We start from the raw sequence: 18,631 nt of genomic DNA, 5'->3' as shown, positions 1-18,631 counted from the left end.
GAAGTAAGTCTGAGCAAGACAAATGCCATATAGACACATTTATCTGATAAATCTAAAACAAAAATAAGCTCTTAGATACAGAGAACAAAGGAGTAAAGAAGACTAAGGGACAATAGTTTTCTCCTTTCTGCATACCTTACACTGTGAAGAAACACCTGACTTTACATGATAGGTTTTTATCATGTGACTCTGAAAGTTGTGGAGTCCTACACTTGCATGGAAGGTACAGAGACTATATAAAAGGAGAAGTACAATAATTAGGGGGAGAATGATTATCTCCCCCTGCTCAAAGCCAAAGAATTCATTTTAATAAAGCTCAAGATTTTTGTTTCCATTTATCAAAAAGAATGTTGTAGATAGCCAGATGGTGGCACACCTGGTTGAGTGCACATGTTATAATACACTAGGACCTGGGATCAAGCCCCTGGTCCCCACCTGCAGAGGGGAAGTTTTGCGAGTGGTAAAGCAGTGCTGTAGGTGTCTCTCTGTCTCTTACCCTCTTTATCATCCCTTTCCCTTTCGATTTCTGGCTGTCTCTATCCAGTAAATAAATAAAGATAATAAAAATATGGTTTAAAAAAAAAGTTGTTAAGAATGTACACCTTAACGTTCTTCATTTTAATTGGGAGTATTAATGGTTTACAATGGTTGATACTTATGTAAAACTTCTCACATTACTACCAAACACTATCAGCCCCATCCTAGGTCCTCCTCCATCATCATGCACCAAGGCCTGAAAGTCCCCCCTCCCTCCCTAGAGTCCTTTGCTTTGGTGCAATACACCAAGTACAGCTTAAGTTCTATTTTGTGTTTCACCTTTATGTTCTTATTTCTCAACTTCTGTCTGTGAGTAACTTCATGCTATATCCATTCATCTCTTTCTGGCTTGTTTTACTTAACATAATTCCTTCAAGCTTCATACAAGATGAGGTGAAGAAGGTCGATTCATTAGTTTTAATAGTTGAGCAATACTTGATTGTGTATATATACCACAACTTTCTCAGTCACTCATCTGTTGTTGGACATCTAGGTTGATTCTAGGTCTTGGCTATTACAAATTGTGGAAAAGAATGACAGAGGACCAAGTGGGGGTTATATTGTTATGTGGAAAACTGAGATATTTTATACATGTAAAAACTATTGTATTACATTTATCATCGAATATAAAACATTACTCCCCCCCCAGAAAAACTGTGCTGCCAATTTGTAATAGCCAAAACCTGGAAGCAGCCCAGGTGTTCAACAACAGATGAGTGGCTGAGCAAGTTGTGGTATATATATATATATACAATGGAATACTACTCATCTATTAAAAATGGTGACTCCACTGTTTTCAGCTGATCTTAGATGGACCTTGAAAAAATCATGTTAAGTGAAATAAGTCAGAAACAGAAGGATGAATATGGGATGATCTCACTCTCAGGTAGAAGTTGAAGGAAAAGATCAGAAGAGAAAACACAAGTAGAACCTGAACTGGAATTGGCATAGTGCACCAAAGTAAAAGACTCTGGGGTTGGTGGCAGGGAGAATACAGGTCCAAAAAGGATGACAGAGGTTGTATTGTTCTATGGAAAACTGGGAAATGTTATGCATGTACAAACTATTGTATTCACTATTGAATGTAAGACATGAATTCCCCAATAAAGAAATTTTTAAAAAACTGTGAAGGAGGGGCCAGGTGGTGGCGCACGTGGTTGAGTGCACATGTTACAGTGCACAAAAACCTGGATTCTAGTCCCTGGTCCCCACATGCACGGGGGAAGCTTCATGAGTAGTGAAGCAGGGCTGCAGGTGTCTCTCTGTCTCTCTCCCTCTCTATCTCCCCTCCCCTTTCGCTATCTGGCTGTCTCTATCAAATAAATAAAGACAATAAAATTTTTTTTTAAATTGTGCTGCTATCAACATAGTTATACAGAGATCTTTTTTGATGAGTATGTTTGAATTCTTAAGATATATCCCTAGGAGAGGAATTGCAGGGTTATAGGGTAGGTTTGTTTCTAGCCTTCTGAGAGTTCTCCAGACTCCTCTCTCTAGGAGATTGAACAAATTTACATTCCACAATTGGTGCAAGATGGTTCCTTTACCCCTGAAACCTCTCCAGCATTTGTTGTTAATTATCCTTTCTGATGTATGACATTCTCACTGGAATGAAGGGCTTATCTCATTGTTGTCTTTATTTGCATTTCTCTGACAGGCAACAACTTGGAGGACTTTTCATATATTTGTTAGCTTTTGGAATCTCTTCTTGGTGAATATGCTATCCATACCTTCTCCACTCTCCCCACTTTTGGATGGGATCATTTGGTGTTTTGTTGATGAGCTTAGTGAGCTCTTCATATATTTTAGTTATTTTCATATATTTTAGTTTCATATATTTAGCTCTTCATATATTTTAGTTATTAGCCTGTATGTCATATAAAGATCTTATCCCATTCTGTAAGGAATCTCTTTGTTTGAATGTTGTTTTCTTTGATATAGTCCCTTTTTGTTTGTTTGGGTTTTGCCTGCAGGGTTAATGATGGCGCTCAGTGCTAGCACTGTGAATCCACTGCTACTGGCAGCCAGTTTGTCTTTTTTTTTTTATTGGGTAAGAAAGAGAGAAAATGAGAAGGGGGGAGATATAGAGAGAAATAGAAAGATACCTGAAGACCTGCTTCACCCTTTTTTTTTTCCCTTCAAGGTTATCACTGGGACTCAGTGCCTGCACTATGAATCCACTGCTCCTGGAAATTATTTTTTTTCTTTTTTGTTGTCCTTGTTGTTTATCATCATTGTTGTTAATATTATTGTTGTTATAGTTGTCATTGTTATAGGATAGGACAGAGAGAAATCAAAGGGAGGAGACAGAGACAGGGAGAGAAAGATAGACACTTGCAGACCTGCTTCACAGCCTGTGAAGCCACCCTCATGCAGGTGGGCTCGAACTGGGATCCTCGTGCCAGTCTGAAGCTCAATGTGTGCTTAACCCACTGCGATAGCCAAGCCCAAATTCTTGTGCAGGTCCTTGTGCTTAGTACTATGTTCTCTTAACCAGGTGCACCACCACCTGCCCCCACCCAGTAGTTTGTTTTTGTTTCTCTTTCAATTGGACTTGAGTCATGAAGATGCTTAAAAAACTTAGATGGAAAAGAGTTCTGCCAATATTTTCCTATAAGTATTTAATAGTTTCTGGTCTAACATCCAAGTCCATGATCGATTTGCCCCATCCAAGTCCATGATCGATTTGTGTATGGTGGAATCTAGTGGTTCAATTTCATTCTTCTGTACATTTCATTTCAACAATCGACTATCTAGGAATAAACCTCACAAAAAGAAGTGAAAGACTTGTTTACTGAAAATTGTGTGTCACTTTTTATTTATTTTTTTATTATCTTTATTTGTTGATTGGATAGAGACAGTCAGAAATTGAGAGGGAAGGGAAGGATAGAGAGGGTGAGAGACAGAGAGACACCTGCAGCACTGCTTCACTACTTGTGAAGTTTTCCCCCTGAAGGTTTGTCACTTTTCATGGTAACAGAAAAAGATACAAAAAAAAAGTGCACAAAGATAGCTCATGTTCATGGATTGGAAGAATTAGCATTGTCAAAATGACTATTCTACCTAGAGTCATTTAGTACAGTATAAACTTTGTTATCTGTCTTGTTGTGCATTTCATATTTTAATAGGTACCTTAATGCACAGCTAAGAATTAATTAATTTAGTCTTTGAAAGCAAACAGAAAGATATAGTAGAAGTAATCATTCATTTGCAAGTAGATTTGAATTCTCTCTCTCTCTCTTTTTTTTTTTTTTACTCTTTATCTGACACTTTTTTTATTTATCCTTAGACACTGTGGGGATTGCTGGAGACATGTGGAAGACTGAAAACACTTTCCAGATTTAACCTTTTCCCGTGTTGTAAGTCTTTTCTTTATCTTACTTCTCCATGGAGGGCCAGGTCTAAAGAAAAGTTGTTGTCAGAATGTGTCATGAATGACTTTGTACATTTATGCTGTGAATTCTTCATTGTCTCCAGTTTGATCAGGAATACTGTGGGGCCTGTGATTCATTTGTTTTCCCCTTCAAACATAAGGACAACTAAACAATCAGCAACAAAGGAAAGCTCTATGTTGACCCTGTGCTTTGACACTGTTGACTGACTCATTCCTGGGTACATAGGCTCAAATGCCTCAGGAAAAGACATCTACATTGTCTTTCTGTCTGTCTGAGCTAAGAACTGCAGAATATTCTAGACAAATAGAGCCCCAAGGTCTTCTTTAAAATGTGAATTTTGTTCAGCAGGTGCAACATGCTCAAAAAGGGATCATGGCATTTGCTATCAATTTTGTTGGTTTTCTCTCATCTCTAGATCACTCAGTAACTTCATCAAGTTTTATTCCCATGGTACAGAATCATATATTTGGTGTTTATACAGTTTGTCATGCTCACATGAAAGTTTGTGAGCTTTACAATTGGCCATACTCAAGTAAATTATAATTCTTTAAATTCAGGGTTTTTTTTCTCCTGTCAGTACCTGAGCTTCACTTCTCTGGGCTGACTCTCTTCTCAGAGAGACAGAGAAGGAGTCAGAGATAGAGAGGGAAAAACACTGCAGCACCACAGTTTCCTACAGTCCGGTGGCATTGGGGAGGGAATGAAACTCAGCTCAAACCTGGGTCACCTGCATGACATAGCAGGTGTGCGATTCAGATGTGCTATCTCACCTGCCAAAGTTCACACTTCTGATGATGCTTTTCTTTTCTGGTGGTTGAATGACATGCCCACCATCTACCGGATAAACTCAAAGCGGTTTATCTGAGAATCTAAAGCAGTTCGGTATCCGTTCAGCCTTGTGCTGTAGTCTGATCTTTCATTATCCTGTCTCCTTTGCAGATTCTCCCTGCTCCAGTAGCAGATCACATTTTCCGTGGCTCCCTCTGTTTACAAATAGTGCTTCCGATGATCTGAGTGACTTTTGCCCTGCTCTTCCAAGCCGACTTTTTCTCTTTTCATATACCGCCCCATCTCCTTTAGGTAGAAATTGTTCCCAGTGGTTACATGTAACACATACTTGTTTCCACTGCCGATGCCCACTATAAAACTATTTCTTCAGGAAAGGATATCATCTTTTCATTTCTGAATCCTTGCTCTCAGCACAGAGCTCAGCAATGAGTAAACATTCATTAAATCTGTGCATAAAGGCTTTGAGTAGGAAGGAAATACTTTTAGAGGGGGCCAGGCAGTTAAGCACACAGAGTACTAAATGCAAGGACCTACACAAAGATCCAGGTTTGAGCCCCAGCTCCCTACCTGCAGGAAGAACGCATCTCAAGTAGTGAATCAGATATGCAGGTATCTTTCACTCTCCCCCTCTACCTATCCCTCTCCTCTAAATTTCTCTCTGTTGTATCCAATAATAATAATTTTTAAAATGGAAAAGGTGGCCACCAGAAGCAGTGGACTCAAAGTGCTGGAACTAAGCCCTAGTGATAACCCTGGAGTAAAAAGACAAATAAATAAACCAATAATAATAATAATAATATAATACTTTTAGTAACTTAGTGATCTGATAGGAAGATTTTTGCACTTAAGTTTAAATTTTTCAGTAAAATCTACAACATAGACACGATAATTTTTATTTTTTTGATATTTATTTATTTATTCCCTTTTTGATGCCCTTGTTTTATTATTGTAGTTATTATTGTTGTTATTGATGTCGTTGTTGGATAGGACAGAGAGAGATGGAGACAAGAGGGGAAGACAGAGAGGGGGAGAGAAAGAGAGACACCTGCAGACCTGCTTCACCGCTTGTGAAGTGACTCTGCTGCAGGTGGGGCGCTGGGGGCTCGAACCTGGATCCTTATGCTGGTCCTTGCACTTTGCGCCACCTGTGCTTTACCCACTGCTCTACAACCAACTACCGACTATTGATACTTTTAAACTATCCCTAGTAAGAAAAGAGTATGATTTGCTAGACTGCATATTTTGGTTTGTTTTGCTGCATTGAGGACTTAGTATTTAGTATTATCAAAATAGCAAGCAAAACAAAAGCTTTTTATCTTCTAAGTAAAACACCACATTCTATTCTAAGGTGTTGAAGTTATATGTATATTCATGGTAAATGTATTCAGTTGCAAGTAATAAGACACTATGTTAATGTCCTTGATAAATGTTCCTTTGTCTCAACTATGAAGACATCTAAAGGAAGGCAAATATTTACCTTACGTTAAATTTTCTGGCTGGTATCAGAAGTAGATGCCTTTTCTATCTTCATTGTCATTTAATCCTAATGCACTTAGTTTTAAAGGCATCAAACTGTTTTATCTGATATTTACTGACACTTCACAGAACTATTTGAAATAGCAAACTCATTTAAAGTACTTTTACTCATAGAAAATCAAATTTGCAAACCTCATACTAGAATTGTTCAAACTGTTGTTTTCATATGCTGTAAAACTGTGATGAGGAAACATGATTTATTGCCTCAGGCCTCTATCCTTTCATCTGTCTTTGTGCTACTTTGATTTCTTAGTACATTGGTTTTCACATTATCCTTGTCTCATGGTTGCAAAGTGGCCACTGCACCACCATAAATCATATCTACATTTTAATCAGGAAGTAAAGTATAGGGACAAAATATTCTTTTCTTCATCTTTTAATCTGAATACACAAACAGTGGAGTCAGTGTCCTAAATCCAGTTTCCACCTGCTACCAACTTGGTCCTTTGGTTTTCTCATCTGTAAAATGATAGTTCCAACCATTTGGAGGGTTAGTTGTAGAGGTTGCTTAAGTAAAAACGATTGTACAGTCCTTTTTGAAAATTATTTTATTAGGCGGTTAATGGTTTACAGTACAGGTGTTGACACCTGGGTACAATTTTTCCATCTCCTTATGAAAGACATCTACAAAGCACTCTCACCCAACTTAGGCCCCTTCCCACCACCATGCACCAAAATCCTTTGCTTTGGTGGAATACACTAGACTTATTCCAAGTTTTACTTTGTGTTTCCCTTTTCTTTTCTTGTTTCATAAGTTCCACCGACCTTCTCTTTTTAACTTACCTCACTTAATCTGATTCCTTCAAGTTCCATTTAAGTGGATGTGAAGTACATGACTTCACCATTCTTAATATCTGAGTAGTATTTCACTGTGTGTGTAGCATACTAAAACAACAGTATTTATTAAATAAATCTTTATCTTTGTCTAACAGTTTATTAGCCTCTCACCTCTAGCCACTCATATGTCAATCACTAATCAAGGCAAACAAAATTAAGATGACTAGTTAACATCAATCTTGACTGAAGAGCAGTTCAGTCTGGCAGTAGAAGCCCTTAATTAAATGAATCTCTGCCTGTTACTTCAACACATATGGATTTTGTTAGACTAGAAGAAGGGAAATATTCTTTAGTGAGCAAAGACGTATTGCTTAGCTATTGTCACATACGTGATTAGACTTAGATGTACTGGAAAACTAATGGTGAAACTTGACATAAGAGTCTAATTATGCTATTTCCTAGTGTTGTGAACCAGAGAAAATTATTTAACTTCTTTGGGATTTTTGTTCCACTGAAATAGAATAAAGTAGTATATATTGCTAGGTATTATTTTGTTTTAATTTATTATTTTGGATAGAAACAGAGAGAAATTGAGAAGGATGGGGAAAATAGAGAGGGAGAGACAGAGAAAGAAACCTACTACACTGCTTCACCACTTGTGAAACTTCCTCCTGCTGGCTTGAAGCCAAAACCCTGTGCATTGTGGCATGTGCAGTCTACCAAGGTCACCACTGCCCAACCCCTTGTCTAGGTATTACTGCGATTACTAAATTATGATAGCAAGTCTCATAGCCTAGCACTGAGCATCCATCACAGGAACAGTATGCTAGAAACACTAATTTACTGATCTAGGTGTAGTGATTCAATTTGATAGATTCTTATGCATCCTTGACTTTCAGTCTGTTGCTTATATTCACTGGTATCATTATTCTTTATATAGTCAGATTAAATACAAATTAAGTGCTTTTCAAAGCACTATTAGTATGGATTTAAATAGTGAAAGGAATATCTATTTAGGAATATTTATTCAAAGAGGGAGGCCAAGTGCTTATGTCACACAGTAGTTTGAAAGTCAAATAATCTTACCATGGGTAGAAAAGAAAGATTTTATAATCAGGATGTAGAAAGAGGGAATTTAATTTAGGGGCCTGTGTAGAATGAGGTTTCTTTTGACTGATGGTTGACAGAGCTTGGATAAAATAAAGTGTTTTGCTCATCGACTCTGACAGATGTGCCACTAAATAAAATAATCTGATGGATTGCATCATGTTTCAGAACAGTGTTGACTGTTCTGGGCTCTTCATGCATCATTTTCTTCTTACAACTTTATCCAAAATCTGGGGTTACATTGGATCATAGAAGGAAGGAAGTTTAGAAATGAGAATTAATCTGATTCCCACGTTGCCCCATAATCCTACTAATAAAGACAGACCAGGAAGGTCTTACCTTCACAGAGGAAAAGTATACCATTATGCCTTCAGAGATGCAAAGAAAGAAGGATTTGAAGAAGGGAAAGAACTTCCTTAAAGCTTATTCTGGGGAGTCAGGCAGTAATGCAGCGGGTTAAGCATACATGTGGCGCAAAGCGCAAGGACGGGCATAAGGATCCTGGTTCAAGCCCCCTGCTCCCCACCTGCAGGGGAGTTGCTTCACAGGCAGTGAAGCAGGTCTGCAAGTGTCTATCTTTCTCTCCCCGTCTCTGTCTTCCCCTCCTCTCTCCATTTCTCTCTGTCCTATCCAACAAGGAACAACATCAACATGGCAATAATAATAACCACAATGAGGCTACAACAACAAGGGCAACAAAAAGGGGGGGGGGGAATGGCCTCCAGGAGTGGTGGATTCATGGTGCAGGCACTGAGCCCAGCAATAACCCTGGAGGGAAAAAAAAAAAAAAAAGGGCAACAAAAGGGAATAAATAGTAAATAAATATTTTTAAAAATAAATCTTATTTTTTTAAAAAAAAATAAAAGCTTATTCTATAGCAGTTCTAGAACCCTTTTTGTCACAGGAGAGATGATTAAGCCCATGGAGAAAATAGATTAAAAAAAAAAAAGTTTGGTTCAAGCCTCTGGTCCCCTCTTTCAGCAAGGGAGGTTTTATGAGTGGCGAAACAGTGCTGTTGGTGTCTCTCTCTCCTTTTCTATTTCCCCTTCCCTCTCAGTTTCTCTGTCTCTATAAAACATTGATTTTTAAAAAATTTGAAAACTTCCTGTATATTCATTCTATGAATTTTGTCTTTTGGGAGACTACTGAATTGAAACTTTGAAAATCGGATTGCCTCCTTTACTTAATATAGGTAAAGCCATGGTAATTTTTTAAAATTTATTTAGCTAAGTTTACAAAAAACCAGGACCAAGTGATAGATAGTTCACCTGTTGGAATGGATGCTCTGCCATGCATGAGACCCAGGTTCAAGTCCTGGTTCTGGTACCACATGGGAACTCCATGGTACTGTGGAAAATTCTTGTGCTATCTCCATCTGAAGTAAAAAGAATGAGAAAAGTCAGCCTTGGGGCAATGAAAATGCATATGTTCTACAAATAATAATAATAATCAGAAGAACTCAGATTAGTTTGAGAATGACTGAAACATCAAACAATGATTTCATATTTGACTTTTTTTATTAATAATCCAGTCAGTAACACTTCTATATGTATTGTTAGAGAAGTCGTTTGAAAGTTTTCCTCAAGAATGTTTGAGCTTCAGCCTCGCACAATTAAACATTACTCTCTGAAAAGTACTTATTTGGGAAACTCTAGGTATTTTTTTATAGATTTAACACAGTGAGCTTTTTAGGAGCTATTGAATCATCTTTGAAAATGTTCAAAATTCTACCCAGATGAGAGGGATTTTGCAGTTTTAAAACCCTTAAGTGGAGAATTCTTCTGTGAAAATAATTCAAAAACACATATTATCTTTTGCACCATGAATAAGGAAATGTCCTGGGAGTCTCCTTAAATAGAAAAATCTATTCAGCCTTCACAGACACTTTCAGAACTTCCCAAATCAGTAAGTGTTGGCAAAGTAGCACTTGCTGATTTCACCAGATTTGTGTATGACTATGGCAGTGCCTGGAGTATATTGGATTGAGATTCCACTATACAAATAGACCTGGAGGTGATTATGCTTAGTGAAGTGTGTAAGGAGGTAAGAGGCAACTAGCAGATGGTGTCACTCATATGTGGAATACAGATAATCGAAATATATGAACTGCAAAAAAAAAAAAAAAGTAGCGAAACCATCTCTGACTTTGTGAGAACTATGGTGGGTATCAGAGGGGGCAGGGCACAGGACTTTAATGGTGAATACAGTGTGGAACTATATTCCTGAAATCTGATAAGCCATTATCATATCATCAGTAACATTTATAAAAGATTTAGCAGGGGTAGATAGCACAGTGGTTATGCAAAGATACTCTCATGCCTGAGGCTCCAAAATCCTAGGTTCAATCCCCCATACCACCATAAGCCAAAATTGAGCAGTGCTCTGGTGAAAAATTAAAAAAATCTGTTGGAGGCTGCCTAGTGTAAGAAAACAGAAACTACTGTAAAAAAAATCATACAGTTGGGCCATTTATAGGACAACAACACGTGCATTGATTAGTGGAGAGGAGAAACCAACTCTCATATCATAAGGAAGACTTGAAAGCTAAACAGGCTGAGGTTTCCTGCTTTAAGTGGTAACAGTAAGAGCTGAAACCAAAAGGTTTTAGTTCAGAGAAAGGTGAGTGACATACACAGCAGGCTGTGACCTCGGTTGTTATATAAGATATTAGCAAAAAAGGATCCATTCAAATATATGGAGAGTTTTATTTCTGGATTTTTCTATTTTATTGCCACCAGAGTTATCTCTGGGGCTTGGTGCCTGCACAGTGGATCTTGTTCCTGGTGGCCATTTTTCTTTTTTTCCTTTTTTTTTTTTTTCATTAGATAGAAAAGAGAAATTGAAAGAGGAGAAGGAAGGAGGAGATGCATATAGAGAGAGACACCACTCATGAAGCATCCCCCCCACACACACACACCTACAGGTGGGGAACAGGGACATAACCCAGGCCTTTGCACATGATAAAGAGTGCTCTCTACTGCGTATGCTTACCTCCTGACCCCCATTCTGGACTTCTATATCATATGTAGTTGGCCAGGGTTTTTTTTTTTCTTTTTTTAAAACATAAATTTATTATTTGTTGGATAGAAACAGGGAAGGGGGAAGATTGAGAAAAACAGAGACACCTGCAGCTCGCTCCACTTCACACTATTCATGAAGCTTTCCCCTGTTTGAACCAGGGTCCACGTGTACTATCATGTATCATGTGTGCACTTAACCCAGACCCAGGTTTTTTCATTTGTTTGTTTTTTCTTTTTTTTTTAATTTTTTAATTTTTTTTTATTTAAGAAAGGATTAATTAACAAAACCATAGGGTAGGAGGGGTACAACTCCACACAATTCCCACCACCCAATCCCCATATCCCACCCCCTCCCCTGATAGCTTTCCCATTCTCTATCTGTTTGTTTTTTCTATACAAAAATATATCATGATTTTTCCAACCACCCAATAGGCTGCAGGTGTTATTGACTTATGTCCTTTCTTGCTGGCCTGTTTATTTTTTTTTTTTTGGGGGGGTGGCGGGGGAATGTAAAAGAAATGCAGATCTGGGCTTGATCGCTGACCACCAGTATTCTACTCAGTGGCATATTCAGCAAGACCTTAAACTCAGAAGTGCAGCAATAGAGTCTGGATACCTCCTACAGCCCAACTTGATAGAAATGCAGTCACCAGACATAAAATTAAATGGTTAGACTTATTATGCAAACCACCTTTCAGAGCTCATACACTTTTAACCTTTACCAATTCTTGCAGACATCAGTGACAGAAGTGTACCATATGCTGATTAAATGGCACTTTTACTTCTCCTAAATTTACTTCTGAAAACTCCACGGTCTCACCTCCACTGCCACACTACCAGACTTTAATGACATCTGGCTAAAAGTTTGGTGTTTACTCTGCCCATGCCCTTTTAATTTTATAGACTTCCATCAGCTCCCTCTTCCAAATTCATCTTGGCAGAAAAACCATATACAAATTTAACAGCTCCTTCCTGACCTTGCTCATTCCCACCACTTTCCCCTGGCTTTTCTCCAGCCGCATTATAGGCTTCTCAAAGGGCAGTAACAAGGACTTCACGTCCTTTGCTGTGAAGTGGATGAGTGTGAACACATAGACTTGCATACAGTGCTTCCCTGAGAGAGGTGAGTGGATTTGGATTTGATTCAGAAATAACTTGGACATTATCCGCACGCAATCTTGTAATTCCTCTCCTTAAAGCCACAATTACAGAGGATGCCAGGTCCTGTTTATTTTGGCCTTTTTTGTTCAACTTTTCCTTCACCAACTATAAACACTAGCTATGACCATATAAAGTCCTATCTTTAAAGGAAACTGACCTATAATTTCAGAAAGGTGTTGTCCTCAATGATAGCTCCATTTCCTTTTTTTTTACATTTATTTTATTGTTTTTCATTGTCATCACTCTAGGTAACCATCTCCCCCACCCATTATTTTTTTTTTAATTCCTTTCTTTCAGAAGAGTAGTAACTAAAGGGAGGACTAGAGGAGAGAGGAAGAAAGACACCTGTAACCCTACTCACTACTCATGAAACTTTCCTTCTGCAGGTAGAAAACAGGAGCTCAAGTCTGGGTCCTTGCACATGGTAACATGCACTTAACTGGGTGTCCCACTATCCCCAAACTCTATTTTCTTTCTATTCTTTCAAAGAAAAAAAAAAGTAACACTAACTTCTTGTCAGTGTCTAAAAGGACAAGTGGACAATTTCTTCTTTCTTTTTCTTTGTGCTTACAGTGATCACTTACCAGTCAATCTTCATCTATATGCCTTGGTTGTTTGTATTTTGGGGAACCAAATTACCTTATTAGCCATAAAAACTTAACACATGTCACTAGAGCCTCTCTCAGTCCTTCTCCTCCCTTGATAAATGTTTAGGATGGGGCAACTGAGGGGACTCAGGTTCTTTCTAATGTCTCGCTTAGCTCTGGCTTTCAGTGATTTCAGTTTAGTCTTTTTCCTCTTTTATTGCTTGCTAAATTTGCATGGCAAATTGTTAATTAGAAGCAAGCAGCATTGTATCCTACGGTTGTCGAGCATTCCCATTGTCTCCTCAGTTCCCCTGTTCTCTTTCCAATTTGCCATCTGTCCGTTTGCTGATTTGGCAATAGCTCTGCTACACGTGTGCTGGCTTTGCAACCTCTCAGCAAGACTTGCAGCTCCTTCTGTATGATTTGAGGGTCTCGATATAAATAGAACTAGAGAAGCAGAGGGAAGGAAACCTTCCAACCTCTGCCGTGTAACGGTGCCCCTCCAAAGCCACATAGTTCAAGGCCAGCATCCTCTTGGTCTCTGGTTATAGATGAACTTCCTGTAACTTAATTTGGGAGCACCAAATAGAGAGATCACCATTATAAGACCTAACTATATGAGTTCTTAAATTTAAAATCCAAGTGATGGTCACTAAGCAGAACCTGGACTGGAACTAGTGTATTACACCAAAGTAAAAGACTCTGGGGGTAGGGGTCAGAGAGTACAGGTCCTGGAAAAGGATGACAGAGGACCGAGTGGGAGTTGTACTGTTGTGTGGAAAACTAAGAAATGTTATGCATGTACAAACTATTGTATTTACTATCGAATGCAAAACATTAATCCCCCAATAAAGGGGACAAAAGGCAACAGGAGCAAATTTGAAAAGAAACTAAAATTAATTACAAAAAAAGCAAATTTGAAAATAAACTAAAATTAATTACAAATATGTCTAAGAAAAAATCCAAGTTATGAAGGCTACATTGTTTTAAATGAATTTTGAAATTTAGTTGAGATAAGCATTTAAGGATTTAGAAATAGAAAAATAAATTATTTAAGTGTCTGAATTTCTGTCCAATTATATGGAGACTACATTGAAAGCATGCTTCTTCTGTTGCAATCTCCTGATGCCCTCAGATTTTTAATCTCATCTCCACGTCTGCCTTCTCCTCTCTTCTTTCTCAGTGTGAGGTTTCTTTTCTTAAAGAAAATCTTTCTCTCATGTCTAATTTGTATTATCTCTTTTAATATATGCTTTTTATTTCTTGATTAATTTTTGTCTTGGATAATGTTTCCTTCTGATCCCACATATGTCACCTGGAGCTGACAAGGATTAGTTGCTTGAAAAAAAGGGGAGGTACAGTTACAGAGGCCGCTGTCACCAATAGCTGTAGTTTTATTGCTTTTATTTGGTTCTGCATGGAAGGATTTAGTTTGTAGTTCCTTCTTTCTTTGATATATAGGAGCCCTTCCAATGCAAGAAAGTAGAAATGTTTTATTTGAGTAAAATTACATTTTTTTCTTTTAGTTCTGAGGTGTTTGTGTGTGTGTGTGTGTGTGTGTATACATACTCATGTAAATATAAATGATTATAGGAAGTATTGCTTTTATGGTAATCCATCAGTTTAATATTTTAACATATAATCTTACTTGTTTGAGTACAGTGTACAGTAAGTAATTCATCATTAACATGTTTTGTTTTATTTTTCCACCAGGGTTATCTCTGGGACTCAGTGTCTGCATAGCAAATTCACTGCTCCTGGTGGTCACTTTTTTAAAATTATGATAGAGATATAATGAGACAGAGTAAGAGAGAGGAACGGGAAAGAAAGATGCCTACAGCCTGTTCTATCACTTTTGAAGCTTCTTCCCTACAGGTGGGAACCAAAGGCTTGAGCCCCGGTCCTTGTACATGGAAACTTGGGCAATTTTATGGGTTGTACCACCACCATCAAAGTACTTCCAAACCAGCTTCTTCAGTTTCCTCTGTAATAGCTTCAGCTTCTGGTTCTCCTGGTGTCCATTTAATTTCAGGAGGACTCGGTCGGCATAATTTCAGTCAATATGCAGTCTGTTTATATCTTATTTTTTAAAACATACAATAAATACACCCATCCAGCTATGTTTAGTGCAGTACCACCAGCAGCCTCTGTCTACTGTTTTAAGCTATTTAAAGCTAAAGCAAATCATGATTAATATCCACACTTAAAATCATCCAGTATGATTGTGAACATTTTACATACATTTTCTTGTTTAACCCTAACACCATTCCCAGGGAACATACTGTTATTTGGTTAAAAAGACAATACAATAGTCCCATCCAGTTGTTGGGAATCATTTAGCACAATGAAAGGCAGGGTAAGAACCAAGAAGGCAGGATGAAGGAAAGGTTTGGAGAGCAGTATGCTTTCCAATTTACCAAGGTTTTTTTTGTTTGTTTGTTTATTAAGTGGAAATATTGGCAAGACCACAATTTACCAAGTTCTATTTTTTTTTCCTCCTCCAGGGTTATTGCTGGGCTCAGTGCCTGCACCATGAATCCACCGCTCCTGGAGGCCATTTTTCTCCCCTTTTGTTGCCCTTGTTGTAGCTTCGTTGTGGTTATTATTATTATTGCCCTTGTTGACGTAATTGGTTGTTGGATAGGACAGAGAGAAATGGAGAGAGGAGGGGAAGACAGAGAAGGGGAGAGAAAGATAGACACCTGCAGACCTGCTTCACTGCCTGTGAAGCGACTCCCCTGCAGGTGGGGAGCCAGGGGCTCGAACCGGGATCCTTACGCCGGTCCCTGCGCTTTGCACCACATGCGCTTAACCCACTGCTCCACCACCCGACCCCCTACCAAGTTCTATTTTAAAAAAATAGAGGGAGGCCATGTGGTAATACACCTGTAGAGCACACGTGTTACCATGTGCAAGGACCTGGGTTCTAGCTCCAGTTCTCACCTGCAGAGTGGAAGCTTTGTGAGTGGTGGAGTAGGCTGTAGGTGTCTCTCTCCCTCACATGCCTTCTCTCTCCCTCTAATATACTAATATAGGTATGTATTCTATTTATAAATATGTAAATATATATATATATACTACTAGCAAATACAATTATAAGGTTTGTTTCCTATAAAGATTGTTCTGACTAGAGTATAGAGATGGTCAGACGGAAAGTAGGAAGATAAATTAGTGGGTGATCACAGTGAAAGGGAGGACTGGGAATGTGAGAAGAATATCTGATATCTAGGGCACTAGCTTTTGTAAATAGGTTGGTGATGCCAACACTCAGAAAACACAGGAAAACTGGGAGGAGTAGACAAATAATGAGTGGAGTTTGGATCTCTAGATACTGACGTTCCAGAGTATCCACTAGGCAGCTGCAGAGCGATGCCAGAAATTGCTTCTTCTTCTAGCGTTTGCCCCAGAAATTGCTGATTTGAATGAACAACATCCTGCCCTGAGGTGACTGGTAAAAGCACAGAACTTGGCCAATCTGGGGAAAACCACCCACACATGTGGTGAGAAATCCATGGAACAGAAGTTATGCAGAAACTTGAAATAAATTCTTGGGGGAGAGGTGGGGCAAGGATCGGCGTAAAGATCCCGGTTCAAGCCCCTGGCTCCCCACCTGCGGGGGGGGGGGGTGGTCGCTTCACAAGCAGTGAAGCAGGTCTGCAGGTATCTTATTTTTACTCCCCCTCTCTGTCTGCCCCTCCCCTCTGTTCTATCCAACAACAACAATAATAGCAACAAAAATGGCCACTAGGAGTAGTGGATTCGTAGCCCCAGTGATAACCCTGGAGGCAAAAAAAAAAAAAAATCCTTGAGGAGGAGAAGAACCCAGAAGGAATTTCTATCATATAAGAGTTTCCAGAGACAAGAATAATTTATAACCTAGATTCTTGCAGTGAAGAAAAGTAACAATACGAAAAGGATCAAAGAAAGGTCTTTGTAGCTTTAGGATAATTCAGTGGAGTGAAATAGACCTTATGATGGAAGGATGTAGGACTTGTTATCTGTAACTACTCTTAACAGATTACTTCTAAATGCATTGTTCACTCATTTGTAGCAGCTGGTTAAAATACATACATACATACATACATATATATATATATATATATATATATACATATCCTTATAAACTGTCAGGATGTTAGGCTTGACTAGATTTTGAAGATGATAAAGTTCAAGAGTGACTAGTTCTTTCCAGGACTTTCAAATAGTGAATTGAAGAATCAAGTTTAAAAGCTATGACTTAGACCCTGTCTTGAAGTTTGAACGTCAATCATGGTGTTGTTACTATCTACAGTAAATTATGACATGCTTGAATGACACAATCATGGTTTCCATGTTACAGAAAGACCTAGACAGTGTTTGGGAATGATCTAGTTACTTATGTCATTAAATAGAAAATATCAACATTGTTTTTGTTGTTGTTGTTGTTGTTTGTTTTGTTTTTATCAAGCATTAATAGGAAGCCAAATTCTGAACTTGATGAGAGTTTCTCCTGACTAGAGAAAGAATTTGTCTGGCCTTACCAACAGAAAACCACAAATATGTTTTAGTCATTTCTTGTAATTCATTACATTCTGGGGTCTATGTGTTTTCCCAATATTAAATTGTAAGGTTTAACACTGCAGTTCTGCTGCATTTCTTTTTTTGGCCTTTTAAAATCATATAAATAGTGGAGATAAAATAATCATTATGCAAGAAGATTTTCATGCCAGAGGATCCAAGGTCCCAGGTTCCACCCCCTGCACCACCATAAGCCAGAACTGAGTAGTTCTGTGGGGAAAAAAATAATAATAGCAATAATAAAATAAATCAGAAGTTATTTTTAAAAGTGTAGTAATAGTGATTTCTTAATTCTCTAGGTGTCACCTAGGCTTGTTTGGGTACTGGCAGAACCGCTGACCTTCCCTTTAATGGAACTCACCTCTCTATTCCTCCACTAAATTACCATCATTCTAGAAATAAATGAAGGTAGGGGCTTCCCACTTTGGGGACTCTGAAAAGAACTGGACCGGTGTAATGATCCCGGTTCAAGCCCCTGGCTCCCCACCTGCGGGGGTGGGGGGGTTCGTTTCACAAGCAGTGAAACAGGTCTGCAGGTGTCTATCTTTCTCTCCCCTTCTCTTTCTTCCCCTCCTCTCTCCATTTCTCTCTGTCCCAATAACAACGACATCAAAAACAACAATAATAATAACCACAACAATGATAAAAAAAATAAAAACAAGGGCAACAAAAGGGGGAAAAATAGCCTCCAGGAGCAGTGGATTCATGGTGCAAACACTGAGCCCCAGCAATAATCCTGGAGGCCATAAATAAATAAAAAAATAATTGGAAAGTAATAAGAACATAAATTTGAAGTGAATTTTTCCCCCTACAGCCACCCTGACTTTTACCTAAACTGCTCAAGCAGAAAAATTAAACATAGCAGATTAGGAGTCATGTAATGAAAGCAGCTATAGATGCTCTTATCTTTTTAGCTTTTAAGCATAAAAATATCTCATCTATTAAGATTACGCAGGGTAGCCTTCCTGGTAGGAACTTGGTGAATCTCCCCAGGCTTTTGAGGTGTTAAGGGAATTTTCACTTTATCATAACCTCCTGTGACAAAGTAAGCAAATGTATAACCTGTAGGAAATCAAACATGTTCTCCCTCAGATTACCTGCAGTCAGTTTGTCAGGGTCAGAACATTTTTATTTTCTTTTTTAAAATTTTTCTTTATTGGGGAAT

At 38.4% G+C, this 18,631-nt stretch overlaps 1 protein-coding gene across 5 annotated transcripts in view; it reads left to right on the top strand.

The window, feature by feature from the left end:
• CHRM3 (cholinergic receptor muscarinic 3) overlaps positions 1–18,631 on the top strand; it is a 549,914-nt gene that overhangs the window by 416,098 nt on the left and 115,185 nt on the right. For all 5 annotated transcript variants that reach the window (XR_009550419.1, XR_009550420.1, XM_060193346.1 and 2 more), the window contains one exon: positions 3,827–3,896. The gene's annotated coding sequence lies outside the window, so the exon portion shown is untranslated. The remainder of the gene's footprint in view (positions 1–3,826; positions 3,897–18,631) is intronic.

Source organism: Erinaceus europaeus, chromosome 6, assembly GCF_950295315.1.
Source record: "Erinaceus europaeus chromosome 6, mEriEur2.1, whole genome shotgun sequence".
In the NCBI taxonomy this organism is placed as follows: Eukaryota; Metazoa; Chordata; class Mammalia; order Eulipotyphla; family Erinaceidae; genus Erinaceus; species Erinaceus europaeus.
The sequence above is the reverse complement of the archived record's forward strand: the minus strand, read 5'-3'. Positions and strand labels throughout refer to the sequence as shown.